The sequence below is a fragment of the Macaca mulatta genome, chromosome 2 (assembly GCF_049350105.2).
Source record: "Macaca mulatta isolate MMU2019108-1 chromosome 2, T2T-MMU8v2.0, whole genome shotgun sequence".
NCBI lineage: Eukaryota > Metazoa > Chordata > Mammalia > Primates > Cercopithecidae > Macaca > Macaca mulatta.
Genome location: NC_133407.1, coordinates 56,812,070 through 56,834,110, shown reverse-complemented (window position 1 = coordinate 56,834,110; position 22,041 = coordinate 56,812,070). Strand labels below are relative to the sequence as shown.

Sequence of the window (22,041 nt, the reverse complement as noted above, 5' to 3'; positions counted from 1 at the left end):
CCTCCCCTTAAAATCCTTCTCAAATTCTAAATCTCTTTCACCAGGAAAAGTCCAGATGATTTTAAGAGATCACTTGATTAGGTTATGCTCTACTTGGATAATTTGTCATTAAACAACAACATTAGTTGCTGATATAAACATTTGCTACAAACTTGAAAACCCCAAATGTTCATCAATAATAGATTAAATAAATTGCATATTTTAATACAGTGAAATAATAAATGTCAATGAAAGTGGCATAATTAGATAGCTACCAGAAAGCAAAACAGATGAATGTCAAACACAGCTTCGTGAAAGGAGACTTATACAAAGAATACGTACTATATGATTCCTTTCACAAAATGTTCAAAAACAGGCAGAGGTGTAAGGATTGGGCGAGAGTAGGAGAGAGGCTTCTGGGGTGGCTAGTAGTGTTATATTCTTTAATCTGGTGGTGTTCACATTGTTCACATTGTGATAATTCACTGAGCTGTTCCTGTAGGATTTATGTAGTTGTCTCTAGCTATTTCTTTCTCCAAACAAGATTTTTAAAAATTACTGGTTATATCAGCCATTATTCTTCCTCTTTACCACCTTGGCCTTCAAGACTTCCCCACAAGGGCTGTCGTACTTTTTTAAAATTAAAAAAAAGTTGTGGGTACATAGTAGATGCATATATTTAGGGGGCACATATTTTAATATAGGCATACAATGCACAATAATAACATCAGGTTAGGGGGGTATCCATTACCTCAAGCATTTATTTTTTGTTTGTGTTACAAACAATCCAATTTATATTCTTTTAGTTATTTTTAAATGTACAATAAATTATTGTTGACTGTAGTCACCCTGTTGTGCTATCAAATACTAGATCTTATTCATTTTTTTCAGTACTTCTCTCTTTGTCCCCTGTGTTACAGCCACACTGGACAACCTCTTTTCCTTGAAACCACACAAATTTTTTCCACTTCTCTGGTGTTTCTCATTTTCTTTCCTCCTTCAAATACCCTCCAAACTTCCTCTAACCATTTTTCAAATTCCATTCCAAATGCTACTTTCCATTCAAAATTCTCCCAATTTATTCCTTTCAGCCTAATCTGTTCTTTTTCCAAACTCCCATGAAATTTTCTACTTTTGATCATTGTATTTCATTTTTAATTATAGTAATTTGAGTATTTGCTCTTTCTGATATGGTCCACTGAAATCTCAGCAAAGGAAGAAAGTGTGGAAATCTACTGTATAAAATTTTTTCAAAAATCTATAGACTTGGGATTTAGAATAATTTCTCATGTACATTTATTATGGAAAATTTCAAGCATACAACAAAGTAGAGAGAATAGTTAATTTGCTTTTAACATTTCATATTTTTTCCGTATATATCAGAACTCAAATGGCTTAGCCAAGCTCCATAATGGGATAAACAAATGATTTTGGTCTCTATTTTAGGACAGTGTAATTTTCATCTTCTTCTCTCTTCCTGTCCCTTTCCTCACACCTTCACTTCTTCCTTCCCTCTGACATGTTTTCTGGATATAAATTTTTCGATCACTCACTCTGAGTGAGAGAACTCTGAGAAAAAAGAACATCCCATGAATTTCTGGAATGTTAAAGGCAATGGGACAATAAAATGAGTTTCCCACACCTGTCCCTTCAAATTATTTGTGTGTGGGTGTGTATTTGTGTGCCTGTATGTTGACATAGTTAACAGCAAGTACAAAATATATGTTACAAAAGTAGAAGAGAGAAATGGGTTACTATGTACTCAGAAACGAATTTTTAAATGTCTATTAAAAGGTGATTTTGCTTCCTTTCCATTTTGAAGACCACCTCCAGTGAAGATAAGCAAATTAAAATCCAAATTTCTTTAGCACTAAGGAGTTCAGATCATGTGAGAATGGACAGAGAACACTGTGTGTTTGAGGGGTCCATTAAAAGAGTTTTTAACATGTTTTTAAGCATATACATTTAAGAAGTACAAATGCACTAGGAGAAACATAAATCAGACTTTTGATAAATTAAAGATATAAGGTCTTAGTGTTTCTATCTAGGAAACAAAAAAGAATTTTTTTTGTCCAGAAACCAAAACAGAAAAAGAAAAAGACACACACATAAAATAGACTTCAGTCTTCCTTTATTATATCTGTTACTGAAGAAATGCACAAAGAAGTATTGTTTTTACTTTTCTTACAGTAAGAACTTTTCTACTAAGATAACAAGCATACCTCCACACAAACACTAACTATGTAAGCAAGGTCAACAGCAAGTTATATAATAAACTCCTTGGGGGTAATAAATAGGTTTAATTGTAAGTGACCGGTTCCTTTTAGAATATCAGACTGAATCTTTTGGAATTTTGGTGGAGGTAGGGTGCAGGGAACAGAGTGATGAATAAGTAGCTACTACTGTTATTTTCCACTGATCAGTGCAATGCCCAGCAGAACTGTGATCTTCAAGTGTTAAATTACATTCCATGCAAGTTGGTTTAGATGCTAGGTCAGCACAGAAATATACATGGGTAACTATGTTCCTTGTTAGCATTCCTGAGATGCTTCATTTGTTAATATTCAGTTCACATAGTGAAGCCTGTCTTTTCAAAGGCTTTTCACACAACATATATATTTTTCCTTCAAATTATTTTCATTTTCTGCTGAACTTTGCTGAGGGAGTTGACATTTCACGTTAGTCAGCCAGTAACTCATTCAAACATTTGTTTTCTCCACACTGGTTCAGTGACTCTTGCCATCGCTACTAACACAATTATTATTCTGGCTTGTGCTTATACCGAACCATAAATGCCTGCCCCCTTCCATCTGTAGTAAAGCAAAAGCATTTGCCAAATCATTTTAACAACCAAATTGCAGATCATAAAGATAGAAAACAAATATTAAGGCAATATTTGTTCCAGAGCAGCCAAGAATTTAATGTTACATTGTTGCTAGGCAAAGGAAAGATAGGGAGGTGAGAAGTAGATAACATGTGGTAAAGCCTTTTTAAAGAGCATCTCTGAAAATACTAGATAAAATCATTTTGCATTTAGCACATCTTAGTTCCAGCTTATTATGTTATAAGGTCCTGTTCGAATGTTTATTACTGAGGCTGCAAGTTAATTAAATGAAAATATAGTTCTTTGCAGTCTTTAGTGAAAAGTAAAACTATCACTTTAAATGACATTTTAAAATCCTACGTTTGCTCCACCTATAGATTTCTATTTAACATATAGTTCCTCCTCACTCTTTTTACTATGAAGACAGGTTTTAATTCATTGTTTGTCCCAGACTCTTTAACAGTACAATTGTTATTTAAATGAACTTTGAACTTTTTGAATCAGGAATTCAGGGTTTTTTTTAATTGCCAGCCTCCCATAAAGCAAGGACACTGCCTTAATTCTCAGTCTCACCCTTATCAGAACTCCTTCTGTTTCCCAGCACTAGCAAGTATTAAAAATATATTATTTTAGTAGTAGCTTACCATGTAAAATACCTGTCATAACTACTATAATCCATGCCTGCTTTATTTTAAGGCTTTACTGAATGCAACAAGCAGAGTCAATCTGTAGCATGATCATTTTGTAATAAGAATACCTATTAATTAGTAAGTATGTCCTACACTTCCTCTTAGGTATTGGTAGCATTTTAGCCAAACTTTACCATTAGCAGGTCCATAAATAAGTAATGATAGTAATACGTTTTGTAAAATTATAAAGATCACTTTTTTCAGGGCTTATTTCTTTATAAAGAATAGCAAAATGCTATCATTTCCAAAATGAGAAAATTAATCATCTACCACATCTTTCCTGAAAAGAAATATTTATACACAAAATTTAGGAACTCAAATGTTTCTTGAATTGCATGAGTTGAACAATAGTTATCCATCCAGGGAAAACCACCACAGACATGTGTGTTCCTGTTTGATATATATAGAACCTTGCGTAAAACTCATCATTGAGGGGAGTGATTATTTTTTAAAAGACTTTTTTTATTTAACCCCAGCTCTGAGTGCATAGAAGCTCAATCTTATTAATCAAACAAATAAACATAAACCTTATTATCTTCATATTAGTTAAGTAAATGAGGCAATAGATAATTTATCATCACTTTTAATCATTTTGACAGAAGATATAGCTCACAATTCAGGGCCAGTGCAGAATACAATATTTTATCAGTCTTCCATCCCCCTATATTTTTATGAACTTGATTTCTCTCCAAGTAAAGTAAGTTAACATGACATTATATTATTTATTAACATAATATTGAACTTAACTAGTATTAACTACTATTCATCAGTACAGGTATTATTTGATAAGACTGTTATTAAGAGGATATATTTACTTAACATTTTTATCACTCCCTATCTTTTCCAAACAAAGGGAAATAAATCTTTCAGCTGAAAGAAATTCCAGTAGTCTCACAATTCAAGGTTGAGGAGATACATCTTTCATTCAAATTAAACACAGAACCTGTGCAAAAGGTGAAACAAGAAGGTTCAATAACATGTGAAATGACCTCAGATTATTCATAATACAATGGTATAAGAATAAAAATTAGGTCATTTAAAATGTAATAAAGTTAAACCAGAAGTATTCCAGTCTATCTGTAAAGAGCAAATAATAAGAGAGGGGAAACATGGATAGAAAATTTCCCAGTGAAAAAGAAATATGTAATTGGGACTCAAATTGTGCTTCTAAGAAGATTAATGTTGCTCTCGGTCTGCCTTCTCCAGTTAGCCCTTATCACGTTATCATTTCTTTATTGTGAGCAATCAGTTTGTATCACTTTCAGTATGTTGGTTTATACCCTAATCCAGATTAAGAAGTGCTGTTCATTATTGAAACTATCTCAAGAGTTCATTGTCCAATTAACAAGGTATCCACATAGTTCAGATATGCTTTGAAAGTTCTGATTTTGTTTCATACAAATTTTTTGTCAAAGTGAAAGGTGAATTACAAATTCAACTTCAGATAGGAAGCTACTCTAATGCTTTGTACCAGATTCATGCAGTTGCCTTATTATAGAGTTGTTGCAGAGGTTTTGTTTATTTGTTTGTTTGTTTTTTGACACAGGGTCTTGCTCTGTTATCCAGCCTAGAGTGCAGTGGCATAGTCATGGCTCACTGTGGCCTCAACCTCTTGGGCTTAAGTGATCCTCCCAATTCAGCTTCCGAAGTAGCTGAGACCACAGATGCACACCATCACACACAGCTAATTTTTGTATTTTTCTTGTTGTTGTTGAGACAGGGTTTTGCCATGTAGCCCAGGCTGGTCTCAACCTCCTGAACTCAAGCAATCTGCCTGCCTCAGGCTCCTAAAGTACTGGGATTAAAGACATGAGCCACCACACTTTATAATTCATTGGGAAAGAGCTATGGTTTCAGCTATTAACGAAATATCATTGCTAGTGGGGCTGGTTTGCAGGACCAGTCAGTGAAGAGAAGGGCAAAGGAATGGAAACTACCACCTTCAGAAGACCATGACGGTTGATGAAAATGGTGTGGGTGGGCAATAAGCACTCTGCATTTTTAAAGCAGTATTTCCAAATGTTGCATATTGCATTCTCTCTTAAATATACCTAATGTGCATTAAAATATTAAAGGTTCTGATATTATACTCTGTTTACTTTAGACCTTGCCAAATTTATCTGACCACTTACATTTAGGGACAGGGTATACATTATTATTTCTGGGAAGCAAAAACAAAGAAGAGGATGGCCAGAATAGCAGTACAGAAAAGCAGCTGGCTGGCTGATAAGCTGCTGCCACTTGCCAGGGCATGAAGCAGAACCTCTGGGGCGGTGAGTAAGAATGATGGAACAGAAAGCCCCCATCCATGCAGAATAAGCAATAGCTTGCTGTTTAAGCTACATGTCTTGACTCTTGCTTATGCCTTGGATTGAGAAATGCAATGCCTGCAGAAGAGAAGTGTGGGAACAAAAGAATGAAATTCTGCTGCAGAAATTTGTCTCTAAGCGAGTAGCAGTTCTACTGAAACTATTCCAAAAAAAAAAAAAAAAAAAAAAATGAGGTGGAGCAACTCCTTCCTAACTCATTCTTTGAAGCCAGCATCACTCCGATACCAAAAGCTGGCAAAGACACAATGAAAAAGGAAAACTACAGGCCACTATCCCTGATGAACAGAGATGAAAAATCCTCAACAAAATACTAGCTAACCAAACCCATCAGCACATCCATAAGTTAATTCACGATGATCAAGTAGGTTTCATTGCTTGGATGCAAGGTTGGTTCAACATATACTAATCAATAAACGTGACTCATCATATAAGCAGAACTAAAAACAAAAAAGAATATGATCATCTCAAAAGACATTTAAAAAGCTTTTAATAAAATCCAACCTCCCTTCATGATAAAAAAACCTTCAAGAACCTAGGCATCAAAGGAACATGCCTCAAAATAATAAGAGCCATCTATGACAAACCCACAGCCAACATCATACTGAGCAGGTGAAACTGAAAGCATTCCCCTTGAGAACTGGAATAAGATAAGAATGCCTACTCTCATCACTCCTATTCAACACTGGACTGGCAGTCCTAGGCAGAGTAATCAGGCAAGAGAAAGAAAAAGGCATCCATATAGAAAATTAAGTCAAACTATCTCTGCTGATGATTTGATTCTATACTGAGAAAACCCTAAAGATCTGCCAAAAGGCTCCTGGAACTGCAAATCAGAATTACAAAGAGATATCACTTCTCCCCAGTTGAAATGGTTTTCTTTTCTTTTTTTTTTTTTTTTTTTTTTTTTGAGATGAAGTTTCACTCTTGTTGCCCAGGCTGGAGTGCAATAGTGCGATCTTGGCTCACTGCAACCTCTGCCTTTCAGGTTCAAGTGATTCTCCTGCCTCGGCCTCCTGAGTAGCTGGGATTTCAGGCATGTGCCCCCACGCCTGGCTAATTTTGTATTTTTAGTAGAGACAGGGTTTCCCCATGTTGATCAGGCTGGTCTCGAATTCCCGACTTCAGGTGATCCAGCCGGCCTCCCAAAGTGCTGGGATTACAGGGGTGAGCCACCACGCTGGGCCTGAAATGGTTTTCATGCAAAAGACAGGTAATAACACATGCTGAAAAGGATGTGGTGAAAAGGGAACCCTCATACATTGTTCGTGGGAATGTAAATTAGTACAACCACTATGGAGAACATTTTGGAGGTTCCTCAAAAAACTAAAAATGGAGTTACCATATGATCCAGCAATCCCACTGCTAGGTATATAACCAGAAGAAAGGAAATCAGTATACCGAAGAGATAGCTGCACTCCTATTTGTTGCAGCACTGTTCACAATAGCCAAGATTAGGAAACTACCTAAATATCCATCAATGGATGTTGGATAAAGAAAATGTGATACATATACACAAAGGAGTACTATTCAGCCATAAAAAATAATGAGATTCTGTCATTTGCAACAACATGGATGCAATTGGAGGTCATTATGTTAAGTGAAATAAATCAAACATAGACAGACTTCATATACTCTCACTTATTTGTGAGTACTAAAAAACAAACCAATTGAACTCATAGAGATAGAGAGTGGGAATGGTTAATGATTACAAAAAATATATATAGTTAGAAAGAATGAATAAGACCTAGTATCTGATAGCACAACAGGATGACTGTAGTCAACAATAATGTAATTGTACATTTTAAAATAACTAAAAGAGTGTAATTGGATTGTTTGTAACACAAAGGATAAATGCTTAAGGGAATGGATACCCCATTTTCTATGATGTGATTATTGTTTATTACATGCATGTATCAAAGCATGTCATGTACCCCATAAATATATACACCTACTGTGTATCCACAAACATTTTTAAAAATAATAAAAAATTTAAAAAGAACAAACCTGGAGGCATCACATTACCTGACCTCAAACTATACTATAAACCAACAGTAACCAAAGCAGCATGGTACTGGCATAAAAACAGATGCATAGACCAATGGAACAGAATAGGAAACCCAGAAATAAAGCTTTACACCTGAAGCCATCTGATTGTTTGCAGAGTTAACAAAAATAAGCACTGGGGAAACGACTTCTTATTTAATAAATGGTGCTGGAAAAACTGTCTAGCTGTATGTAGAAGAATGAAACTGGACACCTACTTTTCTCCATATATAAAAATTAGCGAAAGATGCATTAAAGATTTAAATGTAAGGCCTCAAACTATGAGAATCCTAGAAAAAAACCTAGGAAACATCATTTCTGATTATTGGTCTTGGGAAAGAATATATGATGAAGTCCTCAAAAGCAATGACAACAGAAACAAAAATTGACAAGTGGAGTCTAACTATAATAAAGAGCTTCTGCACAGTGAAAGAAACCATCAAAAGAATAAACAGACAACCTGCAGAATAGAAGAAAATATTAACAAATGATGCATCTAACAAAAGTCTAATGTTTGGAATCTATAAGGAACTTAAACAATTGAACAAACAAAAAACAAATAGCCCATTAAAAAATGGCCAAAAGACATGAACAGACACTTCTGAAAAGAAGACATACAAGCAGCCAAAAACATGTGAAAAAATGCTCAACATTACTATCAGAGAAATGCAAATCAAAACCACAATGAGATACTCTTCATACCAATCAGAATGGCAATTACTAAAAGTTCAAAAAACAACAGAAGCTGGTGATGTTGTGGAGACATCACCTCTTAACCTTTTCCAGCTAACTTAGGAATGTAAATTAGTTCGGTCACTGTGGAAAGCAGTTTGGAGATTTCTCAAACAACTTAGAACTACCATTTGACCCAGCAATCTCATTATTAGGTAAATGTCCAAAAGAAAATAAATCATTCTACCAAAAAGACGCATGTACTCATATGTTCATTGCAGCACTATTCATAAAAGCAAACATGGAATCAACCTAGGTGCCCATAAGTGGTGGATTGGATAAATAAAATATGGTATATTTATACTATGGAATACTATACAGTCATAAAAAGAATGAAATTATGTCCTTTGCAGCAACATGGGTGCAGCTGGATGCCATTATCCTAAGCAAATTAATGCAGGAAGAGAAAACCAAATACTGCATGTTCTCACTTATAAGTAGGAGCTAAACATTGGGTACTCATGAACATAAAGATGGCAACAATACACACTGGGGACTACTAGAGCAAGGAAGGAAGAGGGGAGGATGGGATGGGAGGATGGGATAAGGACTGAAAAACTACTGAGTACTATGCTCAGTACCTGGGTGATGGGAAAAATCATAATAAACCTCAGCATTATTCATACATACTCATGTACCAATTCTGCACATGTACCCCTGAGTCTAAAATAAAAGTGGAAATTATATAACAAGAGAAAATTTCCTTTAATCAGGGTTTAGAAGGGATTCTTCATTGCTTGTGTTCCTGTCCTAACTTTGACCCTTCTTTATATAAGAAAACAACAATTTAGCATTATATTTGTCATCCAAACCACCCCCAAGATAGGTAAGCATCTTAGAGAATCCATTTGCACTATTACGTCCTCTCCCATTGGGAGACAGGACATTTTCCCACATATGTATGGGAAAAACAGAAGCTTCAAGGTCGGGCTGATTCACGTTCAAATTCTGAATTACAATTTGCTAACTATCTGATCTTGGGAGAGATATTTCATTTCTTTAACATAACTTTCCTTCAAGTGAGGATGATGTTATGTACTTCACCTATATTATCTTCACGTTTTCTTCACGGCCACCAGCCAAAACTATTACAATGTTCCATGAAGGCATTATGCTGAACGTTTTGCACATATTATCTTATTTAAATCTTGTACTAACCCAATGAAGTGGGTACTATCATTATCTACATTTTATAGAGGAGAAAACTAGTGCACACAGAAATGTTCCAAGGTCACATAGATATTAAGTGGTGGAGTTGGGAATTAGACTGTTCCTGAGTGTATTCTTGAGCACTATGCTATTCTACCTATACGTGCAATTGCAGGAGAGGGATGGTGAAATGTAAATCACCTGTATGTCCCTAGCCATGTAATACTAATCTGTTGATAGTTAAGGTGGGTCCTGACAGCTCTAAGTCTCTGACTACTTACACTGAAACTCCAGTCCCTATCAAAGACCTCTCTGAGAACTCTTAACCTTTTCCAGCTGACTATTCGGATTACCAATTCTTTTTTGTTTGTTTGTTTGTTTGTTTGTTTGTTTGTTTTTGAGATGGAGTCTTATTCTGTCACCCAGGCTCTGGAGTGCAGTGGCACAAATTTGGCTCACTGTACCCTCCACCTTCAGGGTTCAAGCAATTCTTCTTCCTCAGCCTCCCTAGTAGCTAGGATCACAGGTGTGTGCCACCACGTCCGGCTAATTTTTGTATTTTTAGTCGAGATGGGGTTTCAGCATGTCGTCCAGGCTGGTCTCGTACTCCTGACCTCAAGTGATCTGCCCACTGATTATCAGCTCTTTGGATGGTCTCTAGCTCTCAAAGAGAATGGATCCTCCTCTGGCTTTACATAGTGGAGCCTGTAGCATATCTGACACTGAATTTAGTGATGCAGACCATTTAGCTCATTGAAACAATTTTTTTTCCTTCCCCTTGCACAAATGGGCTGGATCTAGGTAACTTTCCATGTCTATGTTCATTCTGAACTCTACCAACAATAGCATGACCTCTCTGACAATTCCTTGTCAGAGGAATTGAACCCCCCAAAACTGGTTTCAAACCAATCCCATAACCTCTATGACTTTTTCAATAAGATATTAGTAAAATTATTTCATAACTTTGTCAAAGTTGTTATAGGTTAAACCCTGTATATCTTAATGGCCCATCCAGCTCAATTAGGCCTTCAAGATGCCACATCCCCTATTATAGAAGAACTACTTAACTTCCTTCTCGGGGTTTACTGCTGAATCCAGCTCATCACAGAAGTTCTTTCTTTTGATGGTTTCTCTCTTAAAGTCACTAAAATCTTATACATTTTACCCTTTTCCTTCTGAATTGTTGAACCCCAATTGTGGATAAAACATAGTTCAAGTATAGCCTCATCTGGGGAATGTTCTTCATGTCAATTGTGAATCAAAAATTTCAAATTGATATTCATAGGGAGATATTTCAAGTAATAAGACTGATACAACTAAATGTCAATTCTTGCCAAGCAAGGACTCTGATACACAAACATGTTAATAATTTCACAGTGGAATGCTGGACCTGGCTTATACTGGCTCAGGAAATTGTGAAATTTTCAAAAAGTTTTGCAAACCAGTTGTTAAACCATTAATAGCTTAAAATCGACTATGGTGGGAGAGGGAGTATATGAGCTCTGTAAATTGGCAAACACTGCAAATCTCCTATGTGCCCCATCTCACCCCAAGATAACTAGTTAAACATTTCCCAGCACAACACTCTTTCTTCATCTTATTTTGTTGAGTGCTAACAGAAGTGGGTGGTGGCAAGTCACTCAAAGCTTTTAGTAAAGTGAGATGTTGAAATAGGACAAATCAGTAAAGACTCATACTTTCTCAAATCCAGCTGAGGAAATTCTGAGGAGCTGGGATTCTCTTTTAGCGAGTCTAGTCCATCTTCTGATTCTCGTCATTACAGGGTAAGAATGTAGGTGAATGTTTTCTGGTTCGTTTAACATGTCAGCTGGCAAAAAAATCTGAAACTAAGGATACCACTTAATTTTTGCAGCAATGACTTCAGTTGCTAAATATTTAAATGCTTGTTTTCTATATAAAAATTAATAGTTGATGTTAAAGAAATTAAGAGCCAAGATGTCTTATTTCAGTTTGAATATATATTAGCTTTAGAACTGGGCTTCTTAGCCCTGACTGCATATGAGAATCACCTGGGGAGCTTCGAGAGCATACTATCATTAGGGGCCCCTCCCCCAGATCAATTAATTTAGATTCTAGAGGTGAGTCATGGCTACCGTTTAATAGAAAGTTCTCCAGGTGATTCCAATGCACACCATGATTAGAAGCAGCTGTGAAGGTTTTGGGACTTTGGATTCCTCCCACCTGATTGAAGGCAGTATGTAATTACAAAGGCTGAGCTTCTGAAGGGCTGACATTTCCTTGAAGAAAGGAGATAAAACAGAACTGTAAGTGATTGGGATTTGATTTTGTTGCTTTTGTGTAATTTTAATAATGTATTCTTTATCACCAGCATATTTTGAAGTTGTAGTAATGGCACTCATGTAAAAATACTGGGAGCAACTAGAAATTTGAGGGAATCACTTGTGAACCAAATTTACTTGTTGAATGCAGAAATACATTCCAAGTGAGGAAGGGGCAGAATTTCTCTGATGGTATGTCCTGGATATTTCTCCATATCTGTGATATTCTTTCATTTAGAGAGACTGTTACACAGAGATGAAACAGTCATGTCTAGATTTGTGTTTTCCTTCTTGCAAAGTTTTTGTCACTTCTCTAATTGTGTTGCAAAGACACCTACATGCTTGTTATCAGGAAGTGTATTAAGGCAGCCTGTGCTTAAATGTGGGAAAAGCTATTTTAAACCCCAAATATGTTTAAATGCTTTTTTAAATCATAAACTTTAAGATAAGTGTGGGAATATCCAAAGAAGTTTTGATATTTTTCCATGATATATTAGCCCCCCTTTTAATAACAAACATAAAACTCTTTCAAAAATATTTTTGGTCCACCAATTTTATTGGACTATTAAGCTATTGAGTAACTCAGCATGTATTAGTTGATGTTGGCTTGCTATAAAGGAATGCCTGAGATTGGGTAGTTTATAAAGAAAAGAGTTTATTTGGCTAACAGTTGTGCAGGCTGTATAAGCATGGCACCAGCATTGCTTCTGGTAAGACCTCAGGAAGTTTCTACTCACGGTGAATGGCAAAGGGGGACCAGGCGTGTTGCATGGTAAGAGAGGGAGCAAGGGTTGAGGAGATGCCAGGCTCTTTAAACAACCAGCCCTCGCATGAACTTATAACCAAGGGGAGGGCACCAAACCATTCATGAGTGATCCACCCCCATGACGGAAACACTCCCACTAGGGCCCACCTCCAACACTAGGGATTACATTTTCGTGACATTTGGAGGGAACAAATATCCAAACAGTATCACAGCACTAGATTCAAAATGATGTTTCTGATTTTTGCTGACTTCTTTCCTCAGAGATTTACTAACCATGAATTTCCAACTTTCAATATGATGACACAGTGACTGAGATTACAATCTGAGGATGATAAATTATCACCTAAAAAAAGATAGATTTTTAAAAGAAAAGACTGAAAAGTCAGAATAATATTAGAAATCTGGTCCAGATGATAAATGCTGAAATAAGAGATAGTTTTGCCACTTAATCATAATTATTTGAAAAGCCATAGAAAGGTTTAAATTGATTTCTTTATAAAAGCATTCTAATTTTTAAAATCCTCATTACGTAATATTTATTTATATAAGATCTTAGCAATACAAGTTTCAAGAGTATGTTGAACTTTTATTTGATGAGCTTTCTCTGGAATTGACCTTTGTTTCCATTTTATCCTTGAATATGGGAGAAAAACACTTAATTGGCAAAAAAAGAAGATTTTCACAATAATACTTAATTATAAAAGCAAATGTATCTTAGTGCAATTATCGCATTCATTTCATGAATACTAAAGGGGTTAAAGCCAATTTAACTTTATGGTTTCTAAGATTAAGTGGTTTTCTATTAAGAAATTGGAATGTCACATTAAAATTCAGTTTCACTGAAAAGGGTCCAGAGCAGTTTTCAGAAACATAAAAAGTATTCCTACGTCTTACAGATTATTACTTTCAAACTTCCTCATAAAGAATATCGATACACATAAGTGATAAGTATTGAAAATGATGCGGGCAACAGCTTTAATATTTGCAGGTTTCTTTTGGTCTCTATTCCTGAAATCACATTGAATATGAATAATTATGACTCTTCTTTTATGAAGTTATTTAGTAAGGCTGAAAATTATATGCCAAGTATGTGTCTAAGGAGACAAACCCATCTCAGTCTGAGTAATGACTAAGAAGACTTAAAAGTGTTGTTAGAAGTTGTGGCTCTGTTTACAAGAGAGTAAGCGAGCACATTTGAATGTCTGAACTGAGTGTATGTCTCAGCATTTTTTCCATTAAAATAACATAATTTTAATTATCCAGTGTATTGGAAAGACCACTTATCTTGCCTCTCATTGCTGCAGAGAAGGAGAAAATTTAAAAGTCATTTACTACCACCAGCTAAGTCCTTTGTGCTCCATGTGTAGTAGAACAATTTCAGTTAAGATGCTCAAAAAAATTTTAATGTAACACAGCAATAGGAATGCATCTTTCAGCACCATTCCAATGTCATTTTTTAGGCAACAGTTTGGAGTCTTTCCCTTGGAAAAATCAGAGTTCTTGGAAAAGAAACTCTATTGTATTCTTGCTCAATTTTATTTAATGACAGCATGATTTGGAGAGGCAAGAGAGCCTCTTTTTAAGACCAAAAAAACAAAAAAAGTTTAAAAACTTAGTGCTTTTTTTTTTTTCTTTTTGAAATGCAGTCTCACTCTGTCGCCAGGCTGGAGCGCAGTGGTGTGATCTTGGCTCACTGCAACCTCCACCTCCCAGGTTCAAGCAATTCTCCTGCCTCAGCCTCCCGAGTAGCTGGCGCTTACAGGTGCCCGCCACCACACCTGGCTAATTTTTGTATTTTTAGTGGAGACAGGGTTTCACCATGTTGGCCAGGATGGTCTCGATATCTTGACCTCATGACCCACCCACCTCGGCCTCCCAACATGCTGGGATTACAGGTGTGAGCCACCGCACTTGGCCTGGTTGTTTTTTTTTTTTTTTAAACTGTTTATTTCCATAGGATTTTGGGAAACAGGTGTTATTTGGTTACATGAGTAAGTTATTTAGTGGTGATTTGTGAGATTTTGGTGCACCCATCACCTGAGCAGTATACACTGAACCCAATTTGTAGTCTTTTATCCCTCATTGCCCTCCCACCTTTTCCACTGAGTCCCCAGAGTCCATTGTATCATTCTTCTGCCTTTGCAGCCTCATAGCTTAGCTCCCGCTTATGAATGAGAACATACAATGTTTGGTTTTCCATTCCTGAGTTACTTCACTTGGAATAATAGTCTCCAGTTCTATCAAGGTTGCTGCAAATACCATTAAATTGTTCCTTTGTATGGCTGAGTAGTATTCCATCTTATATATACATACACCACAATTTCTGTATTTACTCATTGACTGATGGGCAATTGGGCTGGTTCCATATTTTTGCAATTGTGAATTGTGCTGCTATAAACATGCATGTGCAAGTATCTTTTTCGTATAATGGCTTCTTTTCCTCTGGGTAGGTAACCAGTAAGTGGGATTACTGGATCAAATGGTAGTTCTACTTTTAGTTCTTTAAGGAATCCCCACACTGTTTTTCATAGTGGTTGTACTAGTTTGCATTCTCACCAAAAGTGTAGAAGTGTTCACTTTTCACCCCATCCGCACCAAAATCTAATATTTTTTGATATTTTGAGTATGGCCATTCTTGCAGGAGTAAGGTTGCATTGCATTGTGATTTTGATTTGCATTTCCCTGATCATTAGTAATGCTGAGCATTTTTTATATGCTTGTTGGCCATTTGTATAGCTGCTTTTGAGAATTGTCTATTCATGTGCTTAGCCCACTTTTTGATGGGATTGTTTGTTTTTTTCTTGCTAATTTGTTTGAGTTCATTGTAGAGTCTGGATATTAGTCCTTTGTCGGATATACAGATTGTGAAGATTTTCTCCCACTCTGTGGATTGTCTGTTTACTCTGCTGGCTGTTCCCTTTGCTGTGCAGAAACTATTTAGTTTAATTAAGTCTCACACATGTATCTTCATTTTTGTTGTATTTGCTTTTGGGTTGTGTGTCATGAAGTCTTTGCCTAAGCCAATGTCTAGAAAGGTTTGTCCAATGTTATCTTCTAGAAGTTTTATAGTTCAGGTCTTAGATTTAAGTCCTTGATCCATCTTGAGTTGATTTTTTAGTAAGGTGAGAGGTGAGGATCTAGTTTCTTTCTGTTCATCCTAGCATGTTTGGAAGCATCCATGTCCTCTAACCACCAGATGCCAGTAATCGTCCTTTCACCTCAGCTGTGACAATGAAAAATATCTCCAGAGTTTGCCAAATGTCCCCTGGGAACAAAATTGTTTCCTTCCCCATCATTGAGAACCACTACTGTGGATTCTACTGCTTTGTGACATAATCATATATTTTCCAAAATGGGTGTTAGAAAGTATAGATAATCAGCCCCATAACATTGATAATCCTTATGTGCAGTACCAAAGGAAGTACTTAAAAGAAAAAGCTGAGTTTTTTGCTCATTAAAGTATGTTTATTGCTTATTAAGGGCAAGCTGTACTTGTAAGCACTGTGTCTCTGAGAAAAGAAGAGCATTGAACTTATACAGGGTTTAGGAAAGCAAGGAGTCCCTGAATTGGCAAATTTTGGTGTGAGTTGCATTGATCTAATAGATTAGGTCCAGTTTGTAACTGGTTCAGGTAGTTACTTATTGTTATAGCCAAAGAACAACCAATCATTTCCAAGTAGCATAGGAATATTTTGCTTTTAAAAGTATATGACCTAAAGTTTACGAAAATACTTTAAATGACAGAACCAATATTCCACTTCAATCTTCAATGTCTGAAGGCTGTACCTATGCAGAGTGATTACATAATACCTCCCAAAGTTGCACATACTTTTTTATTTTAAATGAATGTAATAGTTTTTACATTGATGGCATTATTAAACTGTTAATTGGGTTACCCATTATGTAAAGATATTACCAAATTACTGTTTACAAAATAAACAAGGTTTGACCACTTTCATGGTCTAAATTGTATGTGAAATTTAGTCTTAATTCTAATTCAGGTCAGGGTTATATAAGGCAAGGCAACTAAACGAAATGAATTTTCTTTTTTTTTCTTACTTCTTTGATGTTTACTATTTTATCTTATGACATACTTAGTGTATTAAAATAATCAAATGGAAAGAATGTTTCATGTTTCTCCCTGGCTTATCTTTGTTGGGCAACATCACATTTTAATGATAAGAAATATTTTTCATATTTTTAGGGAGAGGTTTGCTAATGGTGGAAGCAAATGATGGAATGCTAATGATGGAAGACAGCGGTCTGCCAAACTCTCTCTTGAGTAAAAAGAGGCAGTTAGACATAACTCTTAGCACTGATTTTTCTCAGGCAAAAATGATCAAGGGCTCTTTTCTTAGACTAGCGTTTATCACCATGTGATCCTTGAACCAGCAGCATCAACATCATCTGGGAACGTGTTAGAAATGTAAATTCTCAGTCTGCCTTCCCCATATCCACCCCCCACCCCAGAAACTTCATATCCAGATGATTCTAATGCATGCTAAAGTTTGCAGACTACTTTCTGAAACTATAGAGAAGTTTATGACATCTGTCGTAGCTTTTATCTCTTCATTTCTCACTAGTTTATTAATCATTCAGATACTAGAAAATAAAATGAAATAATAGAAAGCACTTTCTTTCCTATAAACTTATTCTGTCTACACTGTGATACTTTGTTGCATACAGCTAATTCTCAATTATTTGGATGGTAATTTATTTGGGTGGTGAATTACCAATCTGCCAACAACCCGTTCTTGCTAGCAATTATGCTAGTGGAATATTACAATTAGTGAAAATTAGATCTGCTCCTTTATTGTTGCTACCTTTCATCTGCTTGCCACTATAAACTGGAGACACAGTCTAACCCAAGTTCCACATAATTTGGCCCCCTTGGTTTTATTTCCCATTATTCCCTAGCCTGGTTCATGTAGTGTTGCTGGTGAGGGGTGGAGATTTGGTTTAGATTAGTTCATAACAATGCCATACTTAGTTTCAACTGCATATCTTCATTCCTGTCCATAATTCCAGAAAGCTCTTTATCTCCCCTTGCCCCACCTCATCGAATTTCTCCCCATTTCCAGTGGGAGCTCAGCATGTAGGTTCCCATTTCAATGAGGAAACCAAGTCTAAGAAGGGAAATTAGAGCAAAGGCCCAACCATGAGGACTGACCAACTCAATAAGAGAACATGGCCAGGCAGCAACCTGATAGTAGTCATCAAGGACTAGGGCCTCCATCTGGCAGTTAACTAGCTATAAAGCAACAAATATAGGACCTGCTGGCTGATAAGGATAGGCATGGTCAGAATGGACATGGGACAGGGAGGGACCTGGCCCTACAGGTTGAAGACATTTGTGAGTCCAGATGAGAGGGGACTGGGTAAGCCCTGTAAAGATGAGATCCAGGCCCAGATTCTCCAAAATCTGTTAATAGATCAGTCCCATTTTCATTATTTTTCTCATTTGATCAAAACATGTTACACCTCACCATTTAGGACTTAGTAACCTGCTCTGTTTTTGTTGAGTGTCATTTTATAGTCAGCTTTAGGCATTAAAAGGCTTAATATCTGCATTTGTCATCTCAGGCTGTCATAACGAAACACCAAACTGGTGGTTTAAACAACAAAAATGTATTTCTCACAGATTTGGAGGCTGGGAAGTCCGAGATCAAGGTGCTAGCCAATTTGGTTCCCCAGCGAGGACTCTTCCTTGTTTACAGCCAGCTGCCTTCTTGCTGTGTCCTCACATAGTGGAGAGAGAGTGTGTGGAAGCATGCTTTCCTTTATTTCTTCTTATAAGGATACTAATCCCTTTGTGAGAGCCTCACCTTCATGACCTCATGTTAACCCAATTAATTCTCAAATGCTGACCTCCAAATACCATCACACTGAAGGTAGGACTTCAACATGTGAATTTTAGCGGGTACACAATTCAGTTTATAGTGGTCATTTTGAAGAAAAATATAGTTTGTTTGTTTTTTTTTCCTTAGTGAGCTTTTGTAATACTAAGCACAAAGTAGGCAGTTAAATTTGCTGGTTATTTGATATTTGCATCCCATGTGCAATTGATGGCCACTGTTTAAAAAAAAAAAAAAAAAAAAAAAAAAAAAAAACATTGAATACAATGCCTTTCTGTAAGTTTGGAGATCTTGCCTCTTAAGGCTTCTTCTGTATGGATTAGGCATTTACTTGTCTTGTAATTCACGGTATTCAAGTTAGCCTTTGGAGAGAAAAAAAGGAGGCAGAAACAGTAGCACCTCTGAAAGCAGTTTTGTTAAAAGAGTCAGATTGCAGTACAGCTACCTTTAAGATCTGCCTGCAAATCTGAAATTAAAAGTAGATACATTGAGGGTTGTTGACTTTTAATCTAAAATAATACTTTCTTCCTGTGGCTTATTTACTCAGGATCTATAATGCTCAATTTCTTGTAAAGCATTCCACAGCTAAAACAAGTCAATTGAAAAACAACATTTACTGAGCTAACCCTAGATACCAGGTTAACCCCACTATACTGATAACTAGCTGAAATTACCTCTTCTGGAAAACTCTGTTTGCTTAGGGTACAGGTGAGTACAGCAGTTATATTTGTTTGTTGTTGTTGTTTGTTTGTTTTCATTTATTTTATTTTCTTTGCTTTTTTTCTTTCTTTTCTTATTTTATTTTTTTCCCATAAGTTATTGGGATACAGATGTTATTTGGTTACATGAATAAGTTCTTTAGTGGTGATTTGTGAGATTTTGGTGCACCCATCACCCAAGCAGTATACACTGCACCATGTTTGTAGTCTTCTATCCCTCGCTCTCCTCCCACTATTTCCCCTGAGTCCCCAAAGTCCATTGTATCATTCTTATGCTTTTGTGTCCTCATAGCTTAGCTCCCACATATCAGTGAGAACATAAGATGTTTGGTTTTACCTTCCTGAGTTACTTCACTTAGAATAATTGTCTCCAATCACATCCAGGTCACTGCAAATGCTGTTAATTTGTTCCTTTTTGTGGCTGTGTAGTATTTCATTATATATATTATATATTCATTATGTATAATAAATATAATATATATTTATTATATATTATATATGTTTATATGTTTATTATATATTATATATTTATTTTGTATATATTTATATAAAATATATATTATATTTTAATGTAATATTTTAATTTCTATATTTATTTTAATATTTATTTAGAAATTTTTATTTATAAATTTATAAATAAAATTTAAAAATGTATAAATATTTATAAAATTTATAAAAGTTATTTTAATTTTATTATAGATAATATGTATTATATTTATATATTATATTTTTATATATTTATTATATATGTTTTATATATTTATTATTATTTATATGTTATATATATTTATATAATAAATATATCATATATAAAAATATATAATTATACAATATATAATAAATATATATAATATTTATTATATATAATGAATATATATACACACACACACACATTTATATCACAGTTTTTTATCCACTCACTGATTGATGGGCATTTGGGTAGGTTCCACAATTTTGCAATTGCGAATTGTGCTGCTATGAACATGCGTGTGCAATTATCTTTTTCAAATAATGACTTCTTTTCATCTGGGTAGATACCCAGTAGTGGGATTGCTGGATCAAATGGTAGTTCTACTTGTAGTTCTTTGAGGAATCTCCATTGTTTTCCATATGGCTGTACTAGTTCACATTCCCACCAGCAGTGTAGAAGTGTTCCCTGATCACTGCATCCATGCCAGCATCTACTGTTTTTTGATTTATTGATTATGGCCATTCTTGCAGGAGTAAGATGGTATTGCATTGTGGTTTTGATTTGCACTTCCCTGATCATTAGTAATGTTGAGCATTTTTTCATGTTTGTTGGACATTTGTATATCTTTCTTTGAGAATTGTCTATTCATGTCCTTAGCCCACTTTTGAGGGAATTTTTTTTTTTTCTTACTGATTTGAGTTTCTGGATATTAGTCCTTTCTTGGATGTATAGATTGTGAAGATTTTCTCCCACTCTGTGGGTTGTCTGTTTATTCTGCTGACTGTTGCCTTTGCTGTGCAAAAGTGCTTTAGTTTCATTAGGTCCCAGCTATTTATCTGTTTTTATTGCATTTGCTTTTGGGTTCTTGGTCATGAAATCCTTGCCTAAGCCAAAACCTAGAAGGTTTTTCCAATGTTTTCTTCTAGAATTTTTGCAGTTTCAGGTCTTAGGTTTAAGTCCTTAATCCATCTTGTGTTGATTTTTTAATAAGGTGAGAAATGAGAATCCAGTTTCATCCTCCTACAGGTGGCTAGCCAATTATCCCAGCACCATTTGTTGAAAAGGGTGTCCTTTCCCCACTTTATATTTTTGTTTGCTTTGTCAAAGATCAGTTGGCTCTAACTATTTGGGTTTATTTCTGGGTCTCTATTCTATTCCACTGGTCTGTGTGCCTATTTTTACACCCATACTGTATGCTGTTTTGGTGACTATGGCCTTATAGTATAGTTTTAAATCAGGTATGTGATGCCTCTAGATTTTGCTTAGTCTTGCTTTGACTGTGCAGGCTCTTTTTTGGTTCCATATGAATTTTATAATTGTTTTTTCTAATTCTGTGAAGAATGATGGTTGTATTTTGATAGGGATTTCATTGAATTTGTAGATTGCTTTTGGCACTATGATCATTTCACAATATTAATTATACCCATCTTAATGAGGTTACTTGGATTTTTCTCTCTTCTTTTCTTGGTTAATCTTGCTAATCTTCTATCAATTTTATTTATCTTTTCAGCACCAGCTTTTTGTTTCATTTATCTTTTGTATTTTTTGTTTGTTTGTTTGTTTCAATTTCATTTATTTCTGCTCTGATCTTGGTTATTTCCTCTCTTCTGCTGGGTTTGGGTTTGGTTTGTTCTTGTTTCTCTAGATCCTTGAGGTGTGACCTTAGATTATCTTGTTGTGCTCTTTCAGACTTTTTGATGTAGGTATTTGGGGCTATGAACTTTCCTATTAGCAGTGCCTTTGCTGTATCCCAGAGATTTTGATAGGTTGTGTCATTATTTTCATTCAGTTCAAATAATTTTTTAATTTTCATCTTGATTTTAGTTTTGACCCAAGGCTCATTTAGGAGCAGGTTATTTAATTTCCATATATTTGCATGGTTCTGAAGGTTCCTTTTGGAGTCGATTTGCAGTTTTATTCCACTGTGGTCTCAGAGACTGCATGATATAATTTCAATTTTCTTA

The 22,041-nt window shown here is 35.5% G+C and overlaps 1 long non-coding RNA gene across 1 annotated transcript in view; it reads left to right on the top strand.

Moving 5' to 3' along the window:
- Positions 1–11,419: 11,419 nt before the first annotated feature.
- The window catches only part of LOC114676287 (uncharacterized), a 279,737-nt gene continuing 269,115 nt past the window's right edge, over positions 11,420–22,041 (top strand). The window contains exon 1 of the long non-coding RNA XR_013414529.1: positions 11,420–11,530. This is a non-coding gene — a long non-coding RNA (uncharacterized LOC114676287). The remainder of the gene's footprint in view (positions 11,531–22,041) is intronic.